General features: G+C 41.0%; 20 non-coding genes across 20 annotated transcripts; all 20 read left to right on the top strand.

Annotated features, from left to right (window-relative positions):
- The first annotated feature begins 57 nt into the window (after positions 1 to 57).
- TRNAH-GUG (transfer RNA histidin (anticodon GUG)) lies at positions 58 to 129 on the top strand. Its single transcript has one exon. It is a non-coding gene; the product is annotated as a tRNA-His (tRNA).
- Positions 130 to 424: 295 nt separating this feature from the next.
- TRNAS-AGA (transfer RNA serine (anticodon AGA)) lies at positions 425 to 506 on the top strand. Its single transcript has one exon. It is a non-coding gene; the product is annotated as a tRNA-Ser (tRNA).
- Positions 507 to 1787: 1281 nt separating this feature from the next.
- TRNAH-GUG (transfer RNA histidin (anticodon GUG)) lies at positions 1788 to 1859 on the top strand. Its single transcript has one exon. It is a non-coding gene; the product is annotated as a tRNA-His (tRNA).
- Positions 1860 to 3356: 1497 nt separating this feature from the next.
- Positions 3357 to 3438, top strand: TRNAS-AGA (transfer RNA serine (anticodon AGA)). The gene has a single exon. It is a non-coding gene; the product is annotated as a tRNA-Ser (tRNA).
- A 1273-nt stretch (positions 3439 to 4711) lies between these two features.
- Positions 4712 to 4783, top strand: TRNAH-GUG (transfer RNA histidin (anticodon GUG)). The gene has a single exon. It is a non-coding gene; the product is annotated as a tRNA-His (tRNA).
- Positions 4784 to 6256: 1473 nt separating this feature from the next.
- Positions 6257 to 6338, top strand: TRNAS-AGA (transfer RNA serine (anticodon AGA)). Its single transcript has one exon. It is a non-coding gene; the product is annotated as a tRNA-Ser (tRNA).
- Positions 6339 to 7624: 1286 nt separating this feature from the next.
- TRNAH-GUG (transfer RNA histidin (anticodon GUG)) lies at positions 7625 to 7696 on the top strand. The gene has a single exon. It is a non-coding gene; the product is annotated as a tRNA-His (tRNA).
- A 295-nt stretch (positions 7697 to 7991) lies between these two features.
- Positions 7992 to 8073, top strand: TRNAS-AGA (transfer RNA serine (anticodon AGA)). Its single transcript has one exon. It is a non-coding gene; the product is annotated as a tRNA-Ser (tRNA).
- A 2850-nt stretch (positions 8074 to 10923) lies between these two features.
- On the top strand, positions 10924 to 11005 carry TRNAS-AGA (transfer RNA serine (anticodon AGA)). The gene has a single exon. It is a non-coding gene; the product is annotated as a tRNA-Ser (tRNA).
- A 1286-nt stretch (positions 11006 to 12291) lies between these two features.
- On the top strand, positions 12292 to 12363 carry TRNAH-GUG (transfer RNA histidin (anticodon GUG)). The gene has a single exon. It is a non-coding gene; the product is annotated as a tRNA-His (tRNA).
- Positions 12364 to 12658: 295 nt separating this feature from the next.
- Positions 12659 to 12740, top strand: TRNAS-AGA (transfer RNA serine (anticodon AGA)). The gene has a single exon. It is a non-coding gene; the product is annotated as a tRNA-Ser (tRNA).
- A 2850-nt stretch (positions 12741 to 15590) lies between these two features.
- TRNAS-AGA (transfer RNA serine (anticodon AGA)) lies at positions 15591 to 15672 on the top strand. The gene has a single exon. It is a non-coding gene; the product is annotated as a tRNA-Ser (tRNA).
- Positions 15673 to 16960: 1288 nt separating this feature from the next.
- Positions 16961 to 17032, top strand: TRNAH-GUG (transfer RNA histidin (anticodon GUG)). Its single transcript has one exon. It is a non-coding gene; the product is annotated as a tRNA-His (tRNA).
- Positions 17033 to 17327: 295 nt separating this feature from the next.
- Positions 17328 to 17409, top strand: TRNAS-AGA (transfer RNA serine (anticodon AGA)). The gene has a single exon. It is a non-coding gene; the product is annotated as a tRNA-Ser (tRNA).
- A 1281-nt stretch (positions 17410 to 18690) lies between these two features.
- Positions 18691 to 18762, top strand: TRNAH-GUG (transfer RNA histidin (anticodon GUG)). Its single transcript has one exon. It is a non-coding gene; the product is annotated as a tRNA-His (tRNA).
- A 1486-nt stretch (positions 18763 to 20248) lies between these two features.
- On the top strand, positions 20249 to 20330 carry TRNAS-AGA (transfer RNA serine (anticodon AGA)). The gene has a single exon. It is a non-coding gene; the product is annotated as a tRNA-Ser (tRNA).
- Positions 20331 to 21616: 1286 nt separating this feature from the next.
- Positions 21617 to 21688, top strand: TRNAH-GUG (transfer RNA histidin (anticodon GUG)). Its single transcript has one exon. It is a non-coding gene; the product is annotated as a tRNA-His (tRNA).
- A 295-nt stretch (positions 21689 to 21983) lies between these two features.
- On the top strand, positions 21984 to 22065 carry TRNAS-AGA (transfer RNA serine (anticodon AGA)). Its single transcript has one exon. It is a non-coding gene; the product is annotated as a tRNA-Ser (tRNA).
- Positions 22066 to 23346: 1281 nt separating this feature from the next.
- TRNAH-GUG (transfer RNA histidin (anticodon GUG)) lies at positions 23347 to 23418 on the top strand. Its single transcript has one exon. It is a non-coding gene; the product is annotated as a tRNA-His (tRNA).
- A 1496-nt stretch (positions 23419 to 24914) lies between these two features.
- On the top strand, positions 24915 to 24996 carry TRNAS-AGA (transfer RNA serine (anticodon AGA)). Its single transcript has one exon. It is a non-coding gene; the product is annotated as a tRNA-Ser (tRNA).
- Positions 24997 to 26271: the final 1275 nt, after the last annotated feature.

Raw genomic sequence — 26271 nt, 5'->3', positions numbered from 1 at the left:
AGTGTTTTGAATTATAAATTCTCCATGTCACTGTATGTTATTGAGCCCAAGTAGCTCGCCGTGATCGTATAGTGGTTAGTACTCTGCGTTGTGGCCGCAGCAACCTCGGTTCGAATCCGAGTCACGGCATTGTGGTTGGCAATCTCACAGCAGTTGGGTTTTTCTTTTACAGAATTACCAAATGTACCAGTTGTTTTTGTAAAATGTCTATTAAAAACAGATCCTTTAAAATATTTAAACGATCTAACGACAAATTATTTAAACACACATGATTATAAGATGTAGCCTTATTTTTGTTTTTAGGAGAGAATGTGCCTGCTGAAAAAAACATTATTTTTAAAAAGTGCATTGCAGGATATCAGGAATTTTCTGTGGGACACCTTGAAAACTTTCATACAGATTATTTGCACAAAACTTGCAGTCAGTTGTTGTGGCCGAGTGGTTAAGGCGATGGACTAGAAATCCATTGGGGTCCCCCCGCGCAGGTTCGAATCCTGCCAACAACGAGAAACTTTTTAACATCGGCTACAATTTCAGAAGCTAACCTTTAGAATTTCTTCCATGTCAGTTTTATAAATAGGTGGCTTATTTTGGTGTCACTATTGCCCTTTCACATATTTATTATCGCTACCCCTTTCATATCTTTGCTATAACTCTCGTCCTACATTAGCGCTGGTGCAAACACTTCAAATTATTATACACTGGCTCTCTCAGTCATACCATTCATGCACTTGAAACTTACTTTACCAATAAAAGAAGCAAATAGAAAAATAAAACAAAAGTGCTTGCTGGATTAGGCAACACACTTCATAACACTGCATTTTCTTTTCTATTCTCCCCGTGTTACAAGCTTAACTGCTCCCTGTGTAATTTCTTTTAGCCTGCTGTCCCAGGAAGAGAATTTTATCTACAGGCTCTTTCCGTGTTTTTTTCCTAGTCTTTCTTTCCTTTTTCTTAGATTTGTAACTGTTCCTTTACGTGCTCTATTTAGGCGCCATTAATCTCATTTGAGCTCCTTGTACCTGCTGCTGTTTTCTCCACACCTCATACTGCCTTTTCCCTCTTTCTCTCTTTCTCTGAGGTTGGTGGCTACTTTCCAAAGCTTCTGATGCCCCAATGTTCCTTCATCTTGTTGTCAGACGTGAATTGGAAAAGCAACCAAATTAACAAGCCTTTACTACTCATATATGGCAGAGGTTTATACTTTAATTGAGCTAAGAAAAGCGTGTTGTGGGGCCCCTACGAGCCATGGTGCTTGCTTCATCATAATTAGGCACGCAGTCATTAGCCACAGCTCTGATCATGGGTCACTGAGGTCAGTTTCAATAATTCCTCAAAAACCTAACCATGCAGTCCCCCCTAACTGTGTAGTTATCTTGCTTTACTGCTGTTTGTGTGATTAGCTGGGAGGAGCTCATGGCAGCATCCTCCCTATAAAAGTGTAGATGGACCGCTCCTTAACTCTTTCTTGCTTCACATACAGATGGCTTGAGGAGGTACAGGGGAGATGCAGGTCTACTAGACAGTATAGAAGATCTGCGCCAGGTGTGTTTCTCTGCATTGGTGTCCCATCACAGGCCCACAAGTGTATGTGTGATCTTTGACTCCTGGCAGTTCACAAGCAGGCGGCCAGGAAACAGTTTCAGCCAATCAACCACTGAGGAGACAAAGCCTTTGTATAAGGAATGAGGAAGCAATTAACACATTCAGCCTATCACAGGAGTTCCCTGAGTGTACCGAATTATAAATTCTCCATGTCACTGTATGTTATTGAGCCCAAGTAGCTCGCCGTGATCGTATAGTGGTTAGTACTCTGCGTTGTGGCCGCAGCAACCTTGGTTCGAATCCGAGTCACGGCATTGTGGTTGGCAATGTCACGGCAGTTGGGTTTTTCTTTTACAGAATTACCAAATGTACCAGTTGTTTTTGTAAAATGTCTATTAAAAACAGATCCTTTAAAATATTTAAACGATCTAACGACAAATTATTTTAACAAACATGATTATAAGATGTAGCTATATTGTACCTACTGACATAAATTATCGTTCTTGAACCTATTTGCGGTGGGGGAATGGAGCTCTCCCCCATGCCAATCAGAATGCAGATGAATGCAGTTGCAGTTGAGTGACCTGTATTGTGGCTGTCTAGAGGGAATGCACAAATGTAGCTGTCTCGCAGCCCAATCCAGACGTCAATTGGAGACAGGTTTTCAGGCAAATAAAGCAGTAAGTGCAGAGAAATGCTCACTCTCTAAAAATGGCATTTATAAAGTAGTAAAGTTAAATCCAACCTCACCAGTAAATAGGATTTATCAATAAATAAATAAAGCTTCTCCTCTCTGATATGGAATTACCCCCCAAAAAGTATAAGGGAATACCCAATGCTAACCTACGAGAGGGGCAGACCTCACAGTAGTGAAAAATGTAATAGACTGTTTTGTACTACCAGGACATGCAAACTACCACAGTACATGTCTTACCTTTTACTTACATAGCATGATGCCCCTAGGACTACCTAGGGCCTACCTTTTGGTTAATTATATGTAATAAAATTGGAGTTTAAGGCTTGGCAAGTAGTTTTAAATGACAAGTCGAAGTGGCAGTACACTGCAGCACACGCACTGCAGTAGCAGGCTTGAGACAGGTTTGAAATTATACTTTTTTGGGCGGCACAATCAGTTCCTGGGTATATGGTATACCACTTTACAAGGGGCTTTCAAGTCAATGAAATCTGTCAGTCAGGTATACTCCAATTACACACATGATTAGGGAAGAAGCACGTTCACTTCAGCACTGATTAGTAGCAATAAAGTGATCAGAGTCCTAAGGCCAACAAAAAGATACAGCAAAATGCGTAGGTGAAAAGCAATAAGGTAGGGTTGAGGCCACCTTAAGAATGCAAGGTCTAACAAAAACAAACTAAGGATAACATGAGTAAAACATCAGGTTTCTCTACGGCATTTGGTGAGACAAGTGTGCCTTCTTTTATCTTCCATAAATGCAACCTTTCCCTGACCCCTTTATTATATAGCTCTTCAAGTAAAAAAGATAAAGCACTTACAAAGGAGCCTCAAATACTCAAAGATGGTAGACTTCTGTAATATGGGCCATAGACTAAAAGCAGCACGAAAACAGAGTGCAATAGGGTCCCAAAAACTTGAGTGCCACATGAGAGTATGCATGAAAGCCTATCCTTTTCCAAACTAGAGATATACTCATGCAATTTTTGTTTTTAGGAGAGAATGTGCCTGCTGAAAAATACATTATTTTAAAAAAGTGCATTGCAGAATACCAGGAATTTGCTGTGGGACACATTGAAAACTTTCATACAGATTATTTGCACAAAACTTACAGTCAGTTGTTGTGGCCGAGTGGTTAAGGCGATGGACTAGAAATCCATTGGGGTCTCCCCGCGCAGGTTCGAATCCTGCCAACAACGAGAAACTTTTTAACATCGGCTACAATTTCAGAAGTTAACCTTTAGAATTTCTTCCATGTCAGTTTTATAAATAGGTGCCTTATTTTGGTGTCACTATTGCCCTTTCACATATTTATTATCGCTACCCCTTTCATATCTTTGCTATAACTCTCGTCCTACATTAGCGCTGGTGCAAACACTTCAAATTATTATACCCTGGCTCTCTCAGTCATACCATTCATGCACTTGAAACTTACTTTACCAATAAAAGAAGCAAATAGAAAAATAAAATAAAAGTGCTTGCTGGATTAGGCAAATACACTTCATAAAACTGCATTTTCTTTTCTATTCTCCCCGTGTTACAAGCTTAACTGCACCCTGTGTAATTTCTCTTAGCCTGCTGTCCCAGGAAGAGAATTTTATCTACAGGCTCTTTCCGTGTTTTTTTCCTAGTCTTTCTTTCCCTTTTCTTAGATTTGTAACTGTTCCTTTATGTGCTCTATTTAGGCGCCATTAATCTCATTTGAGCTCCTTGTACCTGCTGCTGTTTTCTCCACACCTCATACTGCCTTTTCCCTCTTTCTCTCTTTCTCTGAGGTTGGTGGCTACTTTCCAAAGCTTCTGATGCCCCAATGTTCCTTCATCTTGTTGTCAGACGTGAATTGGAAAAGCAACCAAATTAACAAGCCTTTACCACTCATACATGGCAGAGGTTTATACTTTAATTCAATGAGCTAAGAAAAGCGTGTTGTGGGGCCCCTACGAGCCATGGTGCTTGCTTCATCATAATTGGGCGCGCAGTCATTAGCCACAGCTCTGATCATGGGTCACTGAGGTCAGTTTCAATAATTCCTCAAAAACCTAACCATGCAGTCCCCCCCCCTTGCTTTACTGCTGTTTGTGTGATTAGCTGGGAGGAGCTCACGGCAGCATCCTCCCTATAAAAGTATAGATGGACCGCTCCTTAACTTTTTCTTGCTTCACATACAGATGGCTTGAGGAGGTACAGGGGAGATGCAGGTCTAATAGACAGAATAGAAGATCTGCGCCAGGTGTATTTATCTGCATTGGTGTCCCATCACAGGCCCACAAGTGTATGTGTGATCTTTGACTTCTGGCAGTTCACAAGCAGGCGGCCAGGAAACGGTTTCAGCCTATCAACCACTGAGGAGACAAAGCCTTTGTATAAGGAATGAGGAAGCAATGAACACATTCAGCCTATCACAGGAGTTCCCTGAGTGTTTCGAATTATAAATTCTCCATGTCACTGTATGTTATTGAGCCCAAGTAGCTCGCCGTGATCGTATAGTGGTTAGTACTCTGCGTTGTGGCCGCAGCAACCTTGGTTCGAATCCGAGTCACGGCATTGTGGTTGGCAATGTCACGGCAGTTGGGTTTTTCTTTTACAGAATTACAAAATGTACCAGTTGTTTTTGTAAAATGTCTATTAAAAACAGATCCTTTAAAATATTTAAACGATCTAACGACAAATTATTTTAACACACATGATTATAAGATGTAGCTATATTGTACCTACTGACATAAATTATCGTTCTTGAACCTATTTGCGGTGGGGGAATGGAGCTCTCCCCCATGCCAATCAGAATGCAGATGAATGCAGTTGCAGTTGAGTGACCTGTGTTGTGGCTGTCTAGAGGGAATGCACAAATGTAGCTGTCTCGCAGCCCAATCCAGACGTCAATTGGAGACAGGTTTTCAGGCAAATAGAGCAGTAAGTGCAGAGAAATGCTCACTCTCTAAAAATGGCATTTATAAAGTAGTAAAGTTAAATCCAACCTCACCAGTAAATAGGATTTATCAATAAATAAATAAAGCTTCTCCTCTCTGATATGGAATTACCCCCCAAAAAGTATAAGGGAATACCCAATGCTAACCTACGAGAGGGGCAGACCTCACAGTAGTGAAAAATGTAATAGACTGTTTTGTACTACCAGGACATGCAAACTACCACAGTACATGTCTTACCTTTTACTTACATAGCATGATGCCCCTAGGACTACCTAGGGCCTACCTTTTGGTTAATTATATGTAATAAAATTGGAGTTTAAGGCTTGGCAAGTAGTTTTAAATGGCAAGTCGAAGTGGCAGTACACTGCAGCACAGGCACTGCAGTAGCAGGCTTGAGACAGGTTTGAAATGATCCTTTTTTGGGCGGCACAATCAGTTCCTGGGTATATGGTATACCACTTTACAAGGGGCTTTCAAGTCAATGAAATCTGTCAGTCAGGTATACTCCAATTACACACATGATTTGGGAAGAAGCACGTTCACTTCAGCACTGATTAGTAGCAATAAAGTGATCAGAGTCCTAAGGCCAACAAAAAGATACAGCAAAATGCGTAGGTGAAAAGCAATAAGGTAGGGTTGAGGCCACCTTAAGAATGCAAGGTCTAACAAAAACAAACTAAGGATAACATGAGTAAAACATCAGGTTTCTCTACGGCATTTGGTGAGACAAGTGTGCCTTCTTTTATCTTCCATAAATGCAATCTTTCCCTGACCCCTTTATTATATAGCTCTTCAAGTAAAAAAGATAAAGCACTTACAAAGGAGCCTCAAATACTCAAAGATGGTAGACTTCTGTAATATGGGCCATAGACTAAAAGCAGCACGAAAACTTGAGTGCCACATGAGAGTATGCATGAAAGCCTATCCTTTTCCAACCTAGAGATATACTCATGCAATTTTTGTTTTTAGGAGAGAATGTGCCTGCTGAAAAAAACATTATTTTTAAAAAGTGCATTGCAGAATACCAGGAATTTGCTTTGGGACACCTTGAAAACTTTCATACAGATTATTTGCACAAAACTTACAGTCAGTTGTTGTGGCTGAGTGGTTAAGGCGATGGACTAGAAATCCATTGGGGTCTCCCCGCGCAGGTTCGAATCCTGCCAACAACGAGAAGCTTTTTAACATCGGCTACAATTTCAGAAGTTAACCTTTAGAATTTCTTCCATGTCAGTTTTATAAATAGGTGGCTTATTTTGGTGTCACTATTGCCCTTTCACATATTTATTATCGCTACCCCTTTCATATCTTTGCTATAACTCTCGTCCTACATTAGCGCTGGTGCAAACACTTCAAATTATTATACCCTGGCTCTCTCAGTCATACCATTCATGCACTTGAAACTTACTTTACCAATAAAAGAAGCAAATAGAAAAATAAAACAAAAGTGCTTGCTGGATTAGGCAAACACACTTCATAAAACTGCATTTTCTTTTCTATTCTCCCCGTGTTACAAGCTTAACTGCTCCCTGTGTAATTTCTCTTAGCCTGCTGTCCCAGGAAGAGAATTTTATCTACAGGCTCTTTCCGTGTTTTTTTCCTAGTCTTTCTTTCCCTTTTCTTAGATTTGTAACTGTTCCTTTATGTGCTCTATTTAGGCGCCATTAATCTAATTTGAGCTCCTTGTACCTGCTGCTGTTTTCTCCACACCTCATACTGCCTTTTCCCTCTTTCTCTCTTTCTCTGAGGTTGGTGGCTACTTTCCAAAGCTTCTGATGCCCCAATGTTCCTTCATCTTGTTGTCAGACGTGAATTGGAAAAGCAACCAAATTAACAAGCCTTTACCACTCATACATGGCAGAGGTTTATACTTTAATTCAATGAGCTAAGAAAAGCGTGTTGTGGGGCCCCTACGAGCCATGGTGCTTGCTTCATCATAATTGGGCACGCAGTCATTAGCCACAGCTCTGATCATGGGTCACTGAGGTCAGTTTCAATAATTCCTCAAAAACCTATCCATGCAGTCCCCCCTAACTGTGTAGTTATCTTGCTTTACTGCTGTTTGTGTGATTAGCTGGGAGGAGCTCACGGCAGCATCCTCCCTATAAAAGTGTAGATGGACCGCTCCTTAACTTTTTCTTGCTTCACATACAGATGGCTTGAGGAGGTACAGGGGAGATGCAGGTCTAATAGACAGAATAGAAGATCTGCGCCAGGTGTGTTTCTCTGCATTGGTGTCCCATCACAGGCCCACAAGTGTATTTGTGATCTTTGACTTCTGGCAGTTCACAAGCAGGCGGCCAGGAAACGGTTTCAGCCTATCAACCACTGAGGAGACAAAGCCTTTGTATAAGGAATGAGGAAGCAATGAACACATTCAGCCTATCACAGGAGTTCCCTGAGTGTTTCGAATTATAAATTCTCCATGTCACTGTATGTTATTGAGCCCAAGTAGCTCGCCGTGATCGTATAGTGGTTAGTACTCTGCGTTGTGGCCGCAGCAACCTCGGTTCGAATCCGAGTCACGGCATTGTGGTTGGCAATCTCACGGCAGTTGGGTTTTTCTTTTACAGAATTACCAAACGTACCAGTTGTTTTTGTAAAATGTCTATTAAAAACAGATCCTTTAAAATATTTAAACGATCTAACGACAAATTATTTAAACACACATGATTATAAGATGTAGCCTTATTTTTGTTTTTAGGAGAGAATGTGCCTGCTGAAAAAAACATTATTTTTAAAAAGTGCATTGCAGGATATCAGGAATTTTCTGTGGGACACCTTGAAAACTTTCATACAGATTATTTGCACAAAACTTGCAGTCAGTTGTTGTGGCCGAGTGGTTAAGGCGATGGACTAGAAATCCATTGGGGTCCCCCCGCGCAGGTTTGAATCCTGCCAACAACGAGAAACTTTTTAACATCGGCTACAATTTCAGAAGCTAACCTTTAGAATTTCTTCCATGTCAGTTTTATAAATAGGTGGCTTATTTTGGTGTCACTATTGCCCTTTCACATATTTATTATCGCTCCCCCTTTCATATCTTTGCTATAACTCTCGTCCTACATTAGCGCTGGTGCAAACACTTCAAATTATTATACACTGGCTCTCTCAGTCATACCATTCATGCACTTGAAACTTACTTTACCAATAAAAGAAGCAAATAGAAAAATAAAACAAAAGTGCTTGCTGGATTAGGCAACACACTTCATAAAACTGCATTTTCTTTTCTATTCTCCCCGTGTTACAAGCTTAACTGCTCCCTGTGTAATTTCTCTTAGCCTGCTGTCCCAGGAAGAGAATTTTATCTACAGGCTCTTTCCGTGTTTTTTTCCTAGTCTTTCTTTCCTTTTTCTTAGATTTGTAACTGTTCCTTTACGTGCTCTATTTAGGCGCCATTAATCTCATTTGAGCTCCTTGTACCTGCTGCTGTTTTCTCCACACCTCATACTGCCTTTTCCCTCTTTCTCTCTTTCTCTGAGGTTGGTGGCTACTTTCCAAAGCTTCTGATGCCCCAATGTTCCTTCATCTTGTTGTCAGACGTGAATTGGAAAAGCAACCAAATTAACAAGCCTTTACCACTCATATATGGCAGAGGTTTATACTTTAATTGAGCTAAGAAAAGCGTGTTGTGGGGCCCCTACGAGCCATGGTGCTTGCTTCATCATAATTAGGCACGCAGTCATTAGCCACAGCTCTGATCATGGGTCACTGAGGTCAGTTTCAATAATTCCTCAAAAACCTAACCATGCAGTCCCCCCTAACTGTGTAGTTATCTTGCTTTACTGCTGTTTGTGTGATTAGCTGGGAGGAGCTCATGGCAGCATCCTCCCTATAAAAGTGTAGATGGACCGCTCCTTAACTCTTTCTTGCTTCACATACAGATGGCTTGAGGAGGTACAGGGGAGATGCAGGTCTACTAGACAGTATAGAAGATCTGCGCCAGGTGTGTTTCTCTGCATTGGTGTCCCATCACAGGCCCACAAGTGTATGTGTGATCTTTGACTCCTGGCAGTTCACAAGCAGGCGGCCAGGAAACAGTTTCAGCCAATCAACCACTGAGGAGACAAAGCCTTTGTATAAGGAATGAGGAAGCAATTAACACATTCAGCCTATCACAGGAGTTCCCTGAGTGTACCGAATTATAAATTCTCCATGTCACTGTATGTTATTGAGCCCAAGTAGCTCGCCGTGATCGTATAGTGGTTAGTACTCTGCATTGTGGCCGCAGCAACCTCGGTTCGAATCCGAGTCACGGCATTGTGGTTGGCAATGTCACGGCAGTTGGGTTTTTCTTTTACAGAATTACCAAATGTACCAGTTGTTTTTGTAAAATGTCTATTAAAAACAGATCCTTTAAAATATTTAAACGATCTAACGACAAATTATTTTAACACACATGATTATAAGATGTAGCTATATTGTACCTACTGACATAAATTATCGTTCTTGAACCTATTTGCGGTGGGGGAATGGAGCTCTCCCCCATGCCAATCAGAATGCAGATGAATGCAGTTGCAGTTGAGTGACCTGTATTGTGGCTGTCTAGAGGGAATGCACAAATGTAGCTGTCTCGCAGCCCAATCCAGACGTCAATTGGAGACAGGTTTTCAGGCAAATAAAGCAGTAAGTGCAGAGAAATGCTCACTCTCTAAAAATGGCATTTATAAAGTAGTAAAGTTAAATCCAACCTCACCAGTAAATAGGATTTATCAATAAATAAATAAAGCTTCTCCTCTCTGATATGGAATTACCCCCCAAAAAGTATAAGGGAATACCCAATGCTAACCTACGAGAGGGGCAGACCTCACAGTAGTGAAAAATGTAATAGACTGTTTTGTACTACCAGGACATGCAAACTACCACAGTACATGTCTTACCTTTTACTTACATAGCATGATGCCCCTAGGACTACCTAGGGCCTACTTTTTGGTTAATTATATGTAATAAAATTGGAGTTTAAGGCTTGGCAAGTAGTTTTAAATGGCAAGTCGAAGTGGCAGTACACTGCAGCACACGCACTGCAGTAGCAGGCTTGAGACAGGTTTGAAATGATACTTTTTTGGGCGGCACAATCAGTTCCTGGGTATATGGTATACCACTTTACAAGGGGCTTTCAAGTCAATGAAATCTGTCAGTCAGGTATACTCCAATTACACACATGATTAGGGAAGAAGCACGTTCACTTCAGCACTGATTAGTAGCAATAAAGTGATCAGAGTCCTAAGGCCAACAAAAAGATACAGCAAAATGCGTAGGTGAAAAGCAATAAGGTAGGGTTGAGGCCACCTTAAGAATGCAAGGTCTAACAAAAACAAACTAAGGATAACATGAGTAAAACATCAGGTTTCTCTACGGCATTTGGTGAGACAAGTGTGCCTTCTTTTATCTTCCATAAATGCAACCTTTCCCTGACCCCTTTATTATATAGCTCTTCAAGTAAAAAAGATAAAGCACTTACAAAGGAGCCTCAAATACTCAAAGATGGTAGACTTCTGTAATATGGGCCATAGACTAAAAGCAGCACGAAAACAGAGTGCAATAGGGTCCCAAAAACTTGAGTGCCACATGAGAGTATGCATGAAAGCCTATCCTTTTCCAAACTAGAGATATACTCATGCAATTTTTGTTTTTAGGAGAGAATGTGCCTGCTGAAAAATACATTATTTTAAAAAAGTGCATTGCAGAATACCAGGAATTTGCTGTGGGACACATTGAAAACTTTCATACAGATTATTTGCACAAAACTTACAGTCAGTTGTTGTGGCCGAGTGGTTAAGGCGATGGACTAGAAATCCATTGGGGTCTCCCCGCGCAGGTTCGAATCCTGCCAACAACGAGAAACTTTTTAACATCGGCTACAATTTCAGAAGTTAACCTTTAGAATTTCTTCCATGTCAGTTTTATAAATAGGTGGCTTATTTTGGTGTCACTATTGCCCTTTCACATATTTATTATCGCTACCCCTTTCATATCTTTGCTATAACTCTCGTCCTACATTAGCGCTGGTGCAAACACTTCAAATTATTATACCCTGGCTCTCTCAGTCATACCATTCATGCACTTGAAACTTACTTTACCAATAAAAGAAGCAAATAGAAAAATAAAATAAAAGTGCTTGCTGGATTAGGCAAACACACTTCATAAAACTGCATTTTCTTTTCTATTCTCCCCGTGTTACAAGCTTAACTGCACCCTGTGTAATTTCTCTTAGCCTGCTGTCCCAGGAAGAGAATTTTATCTACAGGCTCTTTCCGTGTTTTTTTCCTAGTCTTTCTTTCCCTTTTCTTAGATTTGTAACTGTTCCTTTATGTGCTCTATTTAGGCGCCATTAATCTAATTTGAGCTCCTTGTACCTGCTGCTGTTTTCTCCACACCTCATACTGCCTTTTCCCTCTTTCTCTCTTTCTCTGAGGTTGGTGGCTACTTTCCAAAGCTTCTGATGCCCCAATGTTCCTTCATCTTGTTGTCAGACGTGAATTGGAAAAGCAACCAAATTAACAAGCCTTTACCACTCATACATGGCAGAGGTTTATACTTTAATTCAATGAGCTAAGAAAAGCGTGTTGTGGGGCCCCTACGAGCCATGGTGCTTGCTTCATCATAATTGGGCACGCAGTCATTAGCCACAGCTCTGATCATGGGTCACTGAGGTCAGTTTCAATAATTCCTCAAAAACCTATCCATGCAGTCCCCCCTAACTGTGTAGTTATCTTGCTTTACTGCTGTTTGTGTGATTAGCTGGGAGGAGCTCACGGCAGCATCCTCCCTATAAAAGTGTAGATGGACCGCTCCTTAACTTTTTCTTGCTTCACATACAGATGGCTTGAGGAGGTACAGGGGAGATGCAGGTCTAATAGACAGAATAGAAGATCTGCGCCAGGTGTGTTTCTCTGCATTGGTGTCCCATCACAGGCCCACAAGTGTATTTGTGATCTTTGACTTCTGGCAGTTCACAAGCAGGCGGCCAGGAAACGGTTTCAGCCTATCAACCACTGAGGAGACAAAGCCTTTGTATAAGGAATGAGGAAGCAATGAACACATTCAGCCTATCACAGGAGTTCCCTGAGTGTTTCGAATTATAAATTCTCCATGTCACTGTATGTTATTGAGCCCAAGTAGCTCGCCGTGATCGTATAGTGGTTAGTACTCTGCGTTGTGGCCGCAGCAACCTCGGTTCGAATCCGAGTCACGGCATTGTGGTTGGCAATCTCACGGCAGTTGGGTTTTTCTTTTACAGAATTACCAAACGTACCAGTTGTTTTTGTAAAATGTCTATTAAAAACAGATCCTTTAAAATATTTAAACGATCTAACGACAAATTATTTAAACACACATGATTATAAGATGTAGCCTTATTTTTGTTTTTAGGAGAGAATGTGCCTGCTGAAAAAAACATTATTTTTAAAAAGTGCATTGCAGGATATCAGGAATTTTCTGTGGGACACCTTGAAAACTTTCATACAGATTATTTGCACAAAACTTGCAGTCAGTTGTTGTGGCCGAGTGGTTAAGGCGATGGACTAGAAATCCATTGGGGTCCCCCCGCGCAGGTTTGAATCCTGCCAACAACGAGAAACTTTTTAACATCGGCTACAATTTCAGAAGCTAACCTTTAGAATTTCTTCCATGTCAGTTTTATAAATAGGTGGCTTATTTTGGTGTCACTATTGCCCTTTCACATATTTATTATCGCTACCCCTTTCATATCTTTGCTATAACTCTCGTCCTACATTAGCGCTGGTGCAAACACTTCAAATTATTATACACTGGCTCTCTCAGTCATACCATTCATGCACTTGAAACTTACTTTACCAATAAAAGAAGCAAATAGAAAAATAAAACAAAAGTGCTTGCTGGATTAGGCAACACACTTCATAAAACTGCATTTTCTTTTCTATTCTCCCCGTGTTACAAGCTTAACTGCTCCCTGTGTAATTTCTCTTAGCCTGCTGTCCCAGGAAGAGAATTTTATCTACAGGCTCTTTCCGTGTTTTTTTCCTAGTCTTTCTTTCCTTTTTCTTAGATTTGTAACTGTTCCTTTACGTGCTCTATTTAGGCGCCATTAATCTCATTTGAGCTCCTTGTACCTGCTGCTGTTTTCTCCACACCTCATACTGCCTTTTCCCTCTTTCTCTCTTTCTCTGAGGTTGGTGGCTACTTTCCAAAGCTTCTGATGCCCCAATGTTCCTTCATCTTGTTGTCAGACGTGAATTGGAAAAGCAACCAAATTAACAAGCCTTTACCACTCATATATGGCAGAGGTTTATACTTTAATTGAGCTAAGAAAAGCGTGTTGTGGGGCCCCTACGAGCCATGGTGCTTGCTTCATCATAATTAGGCACGCAGTCATTAGCCACAGCTCTGATCATGGGTCACTGAGGTCAGTTTCAATAATTCCTCAAAAACCTAACCATGCAGTCCCCCCTAACTGTGTAGTTATCTTGCTTTACTGCTGTTTGTGTGATTAGCTGGGAGGAGCTCATGGCAGCATCCTCCCTATAAAAGTGTAGATGGACCGCTCCTTAACTCTTTCTTGCTTCACATACAGATGGCTTGAGGAGGTACAGGGGAGATGCAGGTCTACTAGACAGTATAGAAGATCTGCGCCAGGTGTGTTTCTCTGCATTGGTGTCCCATCACAGGCCCACAAGTGTATGTGTGATCTTTGACTCCTGGCAGTTCACAAGCAGGCGGCCAGGAAACAGTTTCAGCCAATCAACCACTGAGGAGACAAAGCCTTTGTATAAGGAATGAGGAAGCAATTAACACATTCAGCCTATCACAGGAGTTCCCTGAGTGTACCGAATTATAAATTCTCCATGTCACTGTATGTTATTGAGCCCAAGTAGCTCGCCGTGATCGTATAGTGGTTAGTACTCTGCATTGTGGCCGCAGCAACCTCGGTTCGAATCCGAGTCACGGCATTGTGGTTGGCAATGTCACGGCAGTTGGGTTTTTCTTTTACAGAATTACCAAATGTACCAGTTGTTTTTGTAAAATGTCTATTAAAAACAGATCCTTTAAAATATTTAAACGATCTAACGACAAATTATTTTAACACACATGATTATAAGATGTAGCTATATTGTACCTACTGACATAAATTATCGTTCTTGAACCTATTTGCGGTGGGGGAATGGAGCTCTCCCCCATGCCAATCAGAATGCAGATGAATGCAGTTGCAGTTGAGTGACCTGTATTGTGGCTGTCTAGAGGGAATGCACAAATGTAGCTGTCTCGCAGCCCAATCCAGACGTCAATTGGAGACAGGTTTTCAGGCAAATAAAGCAGTAAGTGCAGAGAAATGCTCACTCTCTAAAAATGGCATTTATAAAGTAGTAAAGTTAAATCCAACCTCACCAGTAAATAGGATTTATCAATAAATAAATAAAGCTTCTCCTCTCTGATATGGAATTACCCCCCAAAAAGTATAAGGGAATACCCAATGCTAACCTACGAGAGGGGCAGACCTCACAGTAGTGAAAAATGTAATAGACTGTTTTGTACTACCAGGACATGCAAACTACCACAGTACATGTCTTACCTTTTACTTACATAGCATGATGCCCCTAGGACTACCTAGGGCCTACTTTTTGGTTAATTATATGTAATAAAATTGGAGTTTAAGGCTTGGCAAGTAGTTTTAAATGGCAAGTCGAAGTGGCAGTACACTGCAGCACACGCACTGCAGTAGCAGGCTTGAGACAGGTTTGAAATGATACTTTTTTGGGCGGCACAATCAGTTCCTGGGTATATGGTATACCACTTTACAAGGGGCTTTCAAGTCAATGAAATCTGTCAGTCAGGTATACTCCAATTACACACATGATTAGGGAAGAAGCACGTTCACTTCAGCACTGATTAGTAGCAATAAAGTGATCAGAGTCCTAAGGCCAACAAAAAGATACAGCAAAATGCGTAGGTGAAAAGCAATAAGGTAGGGTTGAGGCCACCTTAAGAATGCAAGGTCTAACAAAAACAAACTAAGGATAACATGAGTAAAACATCAGGTTTCTCTACGGCATTTGGTGAGACAAGTGTGCCTTCTTTTATCTTCCATAAATGCAACCTTTCCCTGACCCCTTTATTATATAGCTCTTCAAGTAAAAAAGATAAAGCACTTACAAAGGAGCCTCAAATACTCAAAGATGGTAGACTTCTGTAATATGGGCCATAGACTAAAAGCAGCACGAAAACAGAGTGCAATAGGGTCCCAAAAACTTGAGTGCCACATGAGAGTATGCATGAAAGCCTATCCTTTTCCAAACTAGAGATATACTCATGCAATTTTTGTTTTTAGGAGAGAATGTGCCTGCTGAAAAATACATTATTTTAAAAAAGTGCATTGCAGAATACCAGGAATTTGCTGTGGGACACATTGAAAACTTTCATACAGATTATTTGCACAAAACTTACAGTCAGTTGTTGTGGCCGAGTGGTTAAGGCGATGGACTAGAAATCCATTGGGGTCTCCCCGCGCAGGTTCGAATCCTGCCAACAACGAGATACTTTTTAACATCGGCTACAATTTCAGAAGTTAACCTTTAGAATTTCTTCCATGTCAGTTTTATAAATAGGTGGCTTATTTTGGTGTCACTATTGCCCTTTCACATATTTATTATCGCTACCCCTTTCATATCTTTGCTATAACTCTCGTCCTACATTAGCGCTGGTGCAAACACTTCAAATTATTATACCCTGGCTCTCTCAGTCATACCATTCATGCACTTGAAACTTACTTTACCAATAAAAGAAGCAAATAGAAAAATAAAATAAAAGTGCTTGCTGGATTAGGCAAACACACTTCATAAAACTGCATTTTCTTTTCTATTCTCCCCGTGTTACAAGCTTAACTGCACCCTGTGTAATTTCTCTTAGCCTGCTGTCCCAGGAAGAGAATTTTATCTACAGGCTCTTTCCGTGTTTTTTTCCTAGTCTTTCTTTCCCTTTTCTTAGATTTGTAACTGTTCCTTTATGTGCTCTATTTAGGCGCCATTAATCTAATTTGAGCTCCTTGTACCTGCTGCTGTTTTCTCCACACCTCATACTGCCTTTTCCCTCTTTCTCTCTTTCTCTGAGGTTGGTGGCTACTTTCCAAAGCTTCTGATGCCCCAATGTTCCTTCATCTTGTTGTCAGACGTGAATTGGAAAAGCAACCAAATTAACAAGCCTTTACCACTCATACATGGCAGAGGTTTATACTTTAATTCAATGAGCTAAGAAAAGCGTGTTGTGGGGCCCCTACGAGCCATGGTGCTTGCTTCATCATAATTGGGCGCGCAGTCATTAGCCACAGCTCTGATCATGGGTCACTGAGGTCAGTTTCAATAATTCCTCAAAAACCTAACAATGCAGTCCCCCCCCTAACGGTATAGTTATCTTGCTTTACTGCTGTTTGTGTGATTAGCTGGGAGGAGCTCACGGCAGCATCCTCCCTATAAAAGTATAGATGGACCGCTCCTTAACTTTTTCTTGCTTCACATACAGATGGCTTGAGGAGGTACAGGGGAGATGCAGGTCTAATAGACAGAATAGAAGATCTGCGCCAGGTGTATTTATCTGCATTGGTGTCCCATCACAGGCCCACAAGTGTATGTGTGATCTTTGACTTCTGGCAGTTCACAAGCAGGTGGCCAGGAAACGGTTTCAGCCTATCAACCACTGAGGAGACAAAGCCTTTGTATAAGGAATGAGGAAGCAATGAACACATTCAGCCTATCACAGGAGTTCCCTGAGTGTTTTGAATTATAAATTCTCCATGTCACTGTATGTTATTGAGCCCAAGTAGCTCGCCGTGATCGTATAGTGGTTAGTACTCTGCGTTGTGGCCGCAGAAACCTCGGTTCGAATCCGAGTCACGGCATTGTGGTTGGCAATGTCACGGCAGTTGGGTTTTTCTTTTACAGAATTACCAAATGTACCAGTTGTTTTTGTAAAATGTCTATTAAAAACAGATCCTTTAAAATATTTAAACGATCTAACGACAAATTATTTAAACACACATGATTATAAGATGTAGCCTTATTTTTGTTTTTAGGAGAGAATGTGCCTGCTGAAAAAAACATTATTTTTAAAAAGTGCATTGCAGGATATCAGGAACTTTCTGTGGGACACCTTGAAAACTTTCATACAGATTATTTGCACAAAACTTGCAGTCAGTTGTTGTGGCCGAGTGGTTAAGGCGATGGACTAGAATTCCATTGGGGTCCCCCTGCGCAGGTTCAAATCCTGCCAACAACGAGAAACTTTTTAACATCGGCTACAATTTCAGAAGCTAACCTTTAGAATTTCTTCCATGTCAGTTTTATAAATAGGTGGCTTATTTTGGTGTCACTATTGCCCTTTCACATATTTATTATCGCTACCCCTTTCATATCTTTGCTATAACTCTCGTCCTACATTAGCGCTGGTGCAAACACTTCAAATTATTATACCCTGGCTCTCTCAGTCATACCATTCATGCACTTGAAACTTACTTTACCAATAAAAGAAGCAAATAGAAAAATAAAACAAAAGTGCTTGCTGGATTAGGCAACACACTTCATAAAACTGCATTTTCTTTTCTATTCTCCCCGTGTTACAAGCTTAACTGCTCCCTGAGTAATTTCTCTTAGCCTGCTGTCCCAGGAAGAGAATTTTATCTACAGGCTCTTTCCGTGTTTTTTTCCTAGTCTTTCTTTCCTTTTTCTTAGATTTGTAACTGTTCCTTTATGTGCTCTATTTAGGCGCCATTAATCTCATTTGAGCTCCTTGTACCTGCTGCTGTTTTCTCCACACCTCATACTGCCTTTTCCCTCTTTCTCTCTTTCTCTGAGGTTGGTGGCTACTTTCCAAAGCTTCTGATGCCCCAATGTTTCTTCATCTTGTTGTCAGACGTGAATTGGAAAAGCAACCAAATTAACAAGCCTTTACCACTCATATATGGCAGAGGTTTATACTTTAATTGAGCTAAGAAAAGCGTGTTGTGGGGCCCCTACGAGCCATGGTGCTTGCTTCATCATAATTAGGCACGCAGTCATTAGCCACAGCTCTGATCATTGGTCACTGAGGTCAGTTTCAATAATTCCTCAAAAACCTAACCATGCAGTCCCCCCTAACTGTGTAGTTATCTTGCTTTACTGCTGTTTGTGTGATTAGCTGGGAGGAGCTCATGGCAGCATCCTCCCTATAAAAGTGTAGATGGACCGCTCCTTAACTCTTTCTTGCTTCACATACAGATGGCTTGAGGAGGTACAGGGGAGATGCAGGTCTACTAGACAGTATAGAAGATCTGCGCCAGGTGTGTTTCTCTGCATTGGTGTCCCATCACAGGCCCACAAGTGTATGTGTGATCTTTGACTCCTGGCAGTTCACAAGCAGGCGGCCAGGAAACAGTTTCAGCCTATCAACCACTGAGGAGACAAAGCCTTTGTATAAGGAATGAGGAAGCAATTAACACATTCAGCCTATCACAGGAGTTCCCTGAGTGTACCGAATTATAAATTCTCCATGTCACTGTATGTTATTGACCCCAAGTAGCTCGCCGTGATCGTATAGTGGTTAGCACTCTGCGTTGTGGCCGCAGCAACCTCGGTTCGAATCCGAGTCACGGCATTGTGGTTGGCAATGTCACCGCAGTTGGGTTTTTCTTTTACAGAATTACCAAATGTACCAGTTGTTTTTGTAAAATGTCTATTAAAAACAGATCCTTTAAAATATTTAAACGATCTAACGACAAATTTTTTAACACACATGATTATAAGATGTAGCTATATTGTACCTACTAACATAAATTATCGTTCTTGAACCTATTTGCGGTGGGGGAATGGAGCTCTCCCCCATGCCAATCAGAATGCAGTTGCAGTTGAGTGACCTGTATTGTGGCTGTCTAGAGGGAATGCACAAATGTAGCTGTCTCGCAGCCCAATCCAGACGTCAATTGGAGACAGGTTTTCAGGCAAATAGAGCAGTAAGTGCAGAGAAATGCTCACTCTCTAAAAATGGCATTTATAAAGTAGTAAAGTTAAATCCAACCTCACCAGTAAATAGGATTTATCAATAAATAAATAAAGCTTCTCCTCTCTGATATGGAATTACCCCCCAAAAAGTATAAGGGAATACCCAATGCTAACCTACGAGAGGGGCAGACCTCACAGTAGTGAAAAATGTAATAGACTGTTTTGTACTACCAGGACATGCAAACTACCACAGTACATGTCTTACCTTTTACTTACATAGCATGATGCCCCTAGGACTACCTAGGGCCTACCTTTTGGTTAATTATATGTAATTAAATTGGAGTTTAAGGCTTGGCAAGTAGTTTTAAATGGCAAGTCGAAGTGGCAGTACACTGCAGCACAGGCACTGCAGTAGCAGGCTTGAGACAGGTTTGAAATGATCCTTTTTTGGGCGGCACAATCAGTTCCTGGGTATATGGTATACCACTTTACAAGGGGCTTTCAAGTCAATGAAATCTGTCAGTCAGGTATACTCCAATTACACACATGATTAGGGAAGAAGCACGTTCACTTCAGCACTGATTAGTAGCAATAAAGTGATCAGAGTCTTAAGGCCAACAAAAAGATACAGCAAAATGCGTAGGTGAAAAGCAATAAGGTAGGGTTGAGGCCACCTTAAGAATGCAAGGTCTAACATAAACAAACTAAGGATAACATGAGTAAAACATCAGGTTTCTCTACGGCATTTGGTGAGACAAGTGTGCCTTCTTTTATCTTCCATAAATGCAACCTTTCCCTGACCCCTTTATTATATAGCTCTTCAAGTAAAAAAGATAAAGCACTTACAAAGGAGCCTCAAATACTCAAAGATGGTAGACTTCTGTAATATGGGCCATAGACTAAAAGCAGCACGAAAACAGAGTGCAATAGGGTCCCAAAAACTTGAGTGCCACATGAGAGTATGCATGAAAGCCTATCCTTTTCCAAACTAGAGATATACTCATGCAATTTTTGTTTTTAGGAGAGAATGTGCCTGATGAAAAATACATTATTTTAAAAAAGTGCATTGCAGAATACCAGGAATTTGCTGTGGGACACCTTGAAAACTTTCATACAGATTATTTGCACAAAACTTACAGTCAGTTGTTGTGGCCGAGTGGTTAACGCGATGGACTAGAAATCCATTGGGGTCTCCCCGCGCAGGTTCGAATCCTGCCAACAACGAGAAACTTTTTAACATCGGCTACAATTTCAGAAGTTAACCTTTAGAATTTCTTCCATGTCAGTTTTATAAATAGGTGGCTTATTTTGGTGTCACTATTGCCCTTTCACATATTTATTATCGCTACCCCTTTCATATCTTTGCTATAACTCTCGTCCTACATTAGCGCTGGTGCAAACACTTCAAATTATTATACCCTGGCTCTCTCAGTCATACCATTCATGCACTTGAAACTTACTTTACCAATAAAAGAAGCAAATAGAAAAATAAAATAAAAGTGCTTGCTGGATTAGGCAAACACACTTCATAAAACTGCATTTTCTTTTCTATTCTCCCCGTGTTACAAGCTTAACTGCTCCCTGTGTAATTTCTCTTAGCCTGCTGTCCCAGGAAGAGAATTTTATCTACAGGCTCTTTCCGTGTTTTTTTCCTAGTCTTTCTTTCCCTTTTCTTAGATTTGTAACTGTTCCTTTATGTGCTCTATTTAGGCGCCATTAATCTAATTTGAGCTCCTTGTACCTGCTGCTGTTTTCTCCACACCTCATACTGCCTTTTCCTTCTTTCTCTCTTTCTCTGAGGTTGGTGGCTACTTTCCAAAGCTTCTGATGCCCCAATGTTCCTTCATCTTGTTGTCAGACGTGAATTGGAAAAGCAACCAAATTAACAAGCCTTTACCACTCATACATGGCAGAGGTTTATACTTTAATTCAATGAGCTAAGAAAAGCGTGTTGTGGGGCCCCTACGAGCCATGGTGCTTGCTTCATCATAATTGGGCACGCAGTCATTAGCCACAGCTCTGATCATGGGTCACTGAGGTCAGTTTCAATAATTCCTCAAAAACCTATCCATGCAGTCCCCCCTAACTGTGTAGTTATCTTGCTTTACTGCTGTTTGTGTGATTAGCTGGGAGGAGCTCACGGCAGCATCCTCCCTATAAAAGTGTAGATGGACCGCTCCTTAACTTTTTCTTGCTTCATATACAGATGGCTTGAGGAGGTACAGGGGAGATGCAGGTCTAATAGACAGAATAGAAGATCCGCGCCAGGTGTGTTTCTCTGCATTGGTGTCCCATCACAGTCCCACAAGTGTATTTGTGATCTTTGACTTCTGGCAGTTCACAAGCAGGCGGCCAGGAAACGGTTTCAGCCTATCAACCACTGAGGAGACAAAGCCTTTGTATAAGGAATGAGGAAGCAATGAACACATTCAGCCTATCACAGGAGTTCCCTGAGTGTTTCGAATTATAAATTCTCCATGTCACTTTATGTTATTGAGCCCAAGTAGCTCGCCGTGATCGTATAGTGGTTAGTACTCTGCGTTGTGGCCGCAGCAACCTCGGTTCGAATCCGAGTCACGGCATTGTGGTTGGCAATGTCACGGCAGTTGGGTTTTTCTTTTACAGAATTACCAAATGTACCAGTTGTTTTTGTAAAATGTCTATTAAAAACAGATCCTTTAAAATATTTAAACGATCTAACGACAAATTATTTAAACACACATGATTATAAGATGTAGCCTTATTTTTGTTTTTAGGAGAGAATGTGCCTGCTGAAAAAAACATTATTTTTATAAAGTGCATTGCAGGATATCAGGAATTTTCTGTGGGACACCTTGAAAACTTTCATACAGATTATTTGCACAAAACTTGCAGTCAGTTGTTGTGGCCGAGTGGTTAAGGCGATGGACTAGAAATCCATTGGGGTCCCCCCGCGCAGGTTCGAATCCTGCCAACAACGAGAAACTTTTTAACATCGGCTACAATTTCAGAAGCTAACCTTTAGAATTTCTTCCATGTCAGTTTTATAAATTGGTGGCTTATTTTGGTGTCACTATTGCCCTTTCACATATTTATTATCGCTACCCCTTTCATATCTTTGCTATAACTCTCGTCCTACATTAGCGCTGGTGCAAACACTTCAAATTATTATACACTGGCTCTCTCAGTCATACCATTCATGCACTTGAAACTTACTTTACCAATAAAAGAAGCAAATAGAAAAATAAAACAAAAGTGCTTGCTGGATTAGGCAACACACTTCATAAAACTGCATTTTCTTTTCTATTCTCCCCGTGTTACAAGCTTAACTGCTCCCTGTGTAATTTCTCTTAGCCTGCTGTCCCAGGAAGAGAATTTTATCTACAGGCTCTTTCCGTGTTTTTTTCCTAGTCTTTCTTTGCTTTTTCTTAGATTTGTAACTGTTCCTTTACGTGCTCTATTTAGGCGCCATTAATCTCATTTGAGCTCCTTGTACCTGCTGCTGTTTTCTCCACACCTCATACTGCCTTTTCCCTCTTTCTCTCTTTCTCTGAGGTTGGTGGCTACTTTCCAAAGCTTCTGATGCCCCAATGTTCCTTCATCTTGTTGTCAGACGTGAATTGGAAAAGCAACCAAATTAACAAGCCTTTACCACTCATATATGGCAGAGGTTTATACTTTAATTGAGCTAAGAAAAGCGTGTTGTGGGGCCCCTACGAGCCATGGTGCTTGCTTCATCATAATTAGGCACGCAGTCATTAGCCACAGCTCTGATCATGGGTCACTGAGGTCAGTTTCAATAATTCCTCAAAAACCTAACCATGCAGTCCCCCCTAACTGTGTAGTTATCTTGCTTTACTGCTGTTTGTGTGATTAGCTGGGAGGAGCTCATGGCAGCATCCTCCCTATAAAAGTGTAGATGGACCGCTCCTTAACTCTTTCTTGCTTCACATACAGATGGCTTGAGGAGGTACAGGGGAGATGCAGGTCTACTAGACAGTATAGAAGATCTGCACCAGGTGTGTTTCTCTGCATTGGTGTCCCATCACAGGCCCACAAGTGTATGTGTGATCTTTGACTCCTGGCAGTTCACAAGCAGGCGGCCAGGAAACAGTTTCAGCCTATCAACCACTGAGGAGACAAAGCCTTTGTATAAGGAATGAGGAAGCAATTAACACATTCAGCCTATCACAGGAGTTCCCTGAGTGTACCGAATTATAAATTCTCCATGTCACTGTATGTTATTGAGCCCAAGTAGCTCGCCGTGATCGTATAGTGGTTAGTACTCTGCGTTGTGGCCGCAGCAACCTCGGTTCGAATCCGAGTCACGGCATTGTGGTTGGCAATGTCACGGCAGTTGGGTTTTTCTTTTACAGAATTACCAAATGTACCAGTTGTTTTTGTAAAATGTCTATTAAAAACAGATCCTTTAAAATATTTAAACGATCTAACGACAAATTATTTTAACACACATGATTATAAGATGTAGCTATATTGTACCTACTGACATAAATTATCGTTCTTGAACCTATTTGCGGTGGGGGAATGGAGCTCTCCCCCATGCCAATCAGAATGCAGATGAATGCAGTTGAAGTTGAGTGACCTGTATTGTGGCTGTCTAGAGGGAATGCACAAATGTAGCTGTCTCGCAGCCCAATCCAGACGTCAATTGGAGACAGGTTTTCAGGCAAATAAAGCAGTAAGTGCAGAGAAATGCTCACTCTCTAAAAATGGCATTTATAAAGTAGTAAAGTTAAATCCAACCTCACCAGTAAATAGGATTTATCAATAAATAAATAAAGCTTCTCCTCTCTGATATGGAATTACCCCCCAAAAAGTATAAGGGAATACCCAATGCTAACCTACGAGAGGGGCAGACCTCACAGTAGTGAAAAATGTAATAGACTGTTTTGTACTACCAGGACATGCCAACTACCACAGTACATGTCTTATCTTTTTCTTACATAGCATGATGCCCCTAGGACTACCTAGGGCCTACCTTAGGGGTTAATTATATGTAATAAAATTGGAGTTTAAGATGGCAAGTAGTTTTAAATGGCAAGTCGAAGTGGCAGTACACTGCAGCACAGGCACTGCAGTAGCAGGCTTGAGACAGGTTTGAAATGATACTTTTTTGGGCGGCACAATCAGTTCCTGGGTATATGGTATACCACTTTACAAGGGGCTTTCAAGTCAATGAAATCTGTCAGTCAGGTATACTCCAATTACACACATGATTAGGGAAGAAGCACGTTCACTTCAGCACTGATTAGTAGCAATAAAGTGATCAGAGTCCTAAGGCCAACAAAAAGATACAGCAAAATGCGTAGGTGAAAAGCAATAAGGTAGGGTTGAGGCCACCTTAAGAATGCAAGGTCTAACAAAAACAAACTAAGGATAACATGAGTAAAACATCAGGTTTCTCTACGGCATTTGGTGAGACAAGTGTGCCTTCTTTTATCTTCCATAAATGCAACCTTTCCCTGACCCCTTTATTATATAGCTCTTCAAGTAAAAAAGATAAAGCACTTACAAAGGAGCCTCAAATACTCAAAGATGGTAGACTTCTGTAATATGGGCCATAGACTAAAAGCAGCACGAAAACAGAGTGCAATAGGGTCCCAAAAACTTGAGTGCCACATGAGAGTATGCATGAAAGCCTATCCTTTTCCAAACTAGAGATATACTCATGCAATTTTTGTTTTTAGGAGAGAATGTGCCTGCTGAAAAATACATTATTTTAAAAAAGTGCATTGCAGAATACCAGGAATTTGCTGTGGGACACATTGAAAACTTTCATACAGATTATTTGCACAAAACTTACAGTCAGTTGTTGTGGCCGAGTGGTTAAGGCGATGGACTAGAAATCCATTGGGATCTCCCCGCGCAGGTTCGAATCCTGCCAGCAACGAGAAACTTTTTAACATCGGCTACAATTTCAGAAGTTAACCTTTAGAATTTCTTAGATGTCATTTTTATAAATAGGTGGCTTATTTTGGTGTCACTATTGCCCTTTCACATATTTATTATCGCTACCCCTTTCATATCTTTGCTATAACTCTCGTCCTACATTAGCGCTGGTGCAAACACTTCAAATTATTATACCCTGGCTCTCTCAGTCATACCATTCATGCACTTGAAACTTACTTTACCAATAAAAGAAGCAAATAGAAAAATAAAATAAAAGTGCTTGCTGGATTAGGCAAACACACTTCATAAAACTGCATTTTCTTTTCTATTCTCCCCGTGTTACAAGCTTAACTGCACCCTGTGTAATTTCTCTTAGCCTGCTGTCCCAGGAAGAGAATTTTATCTACAGGCTCTTTCCGTGTTTTTTTCCTAGTCTTTCTTTCCCTTTTCTTAGATTTGTAACTGTTCCTTTATGTGCTCTATTTAGGCGCCATTAATCTCATTTGAGCTCCTTGTACCTGCTGCTGTTTTCTCCACACCTCATACTGCCTTTTCCCTCTTTCTCTCTTTCTCTGAGGTTGGTGGCTACTTTCCAAAGCTTCTGATGCCCCAATGTTCCTTCATCTTGTTGTCAGACGTGAATTGGAAAAGCAACCAAATTAACAAGCCTTTACCACTCATACATGGCAGAGGTTTATACTTTAATTCAATGAGCTAAGAAAAGCGTGTTGTGGGGCCCCTACGAGCCATGGTGCTTGCTTCATCATAATTGGGCGCGCAGTCATTAGCCACAGCTCTGATCATGGGTCACTGAGGTCAGTTTCAATAATTCCTCAAAAACCTAACCATGCAGTCCCCCCTAACTGTATAGTTATCTTGCTTTACTGCTGTTTGTGTGATTAGCTGGGAGGAGCTCACGGCAGCATCCTCCCTATAAAAGTATAGATGGACCGCTCCTTAACTTTTTCTTGCTTCACATACAGATGGCTTGAGGAGGTACAGGGGAGATGCAGGTCTAATAGACAGAATGGAAGATCTGCGCCAGGTGTATTTCTCTGCATTGGTGTCCCATCACAGGCCCACAAGTGTATGTGTGATCTTTGACTTCTGGCAGTTCACAAGCAGGCGGCCAGGAAACGGTTTCAGCCTATCAACCACTGAGGAGACAAAGCCTTTGTATAAGGAATGAGGAAGCAATGAACACATTCAGCCTATCACAGGAGTTCCCTGAGTGTTTCGAATTATAAATTCTCCATGTCACTGTATGTTATTGAGC

This window comes from Lissotriton helveticus, chromosome 12 (assembly GCF_964261635.1).
Source record: "Lissotriton helveticus chromosome 12, aLisHel1.1, whole genome shotgun sequence".
NCBI lineage: Eukaryota > Metazoa > Chordata > Amphibia > Caudata > Salamandridae > Lissotriton > Lissotriton helveticus.
This window is presented reverse-complemented; position numbering and strand designations above follow the sequence as displayed.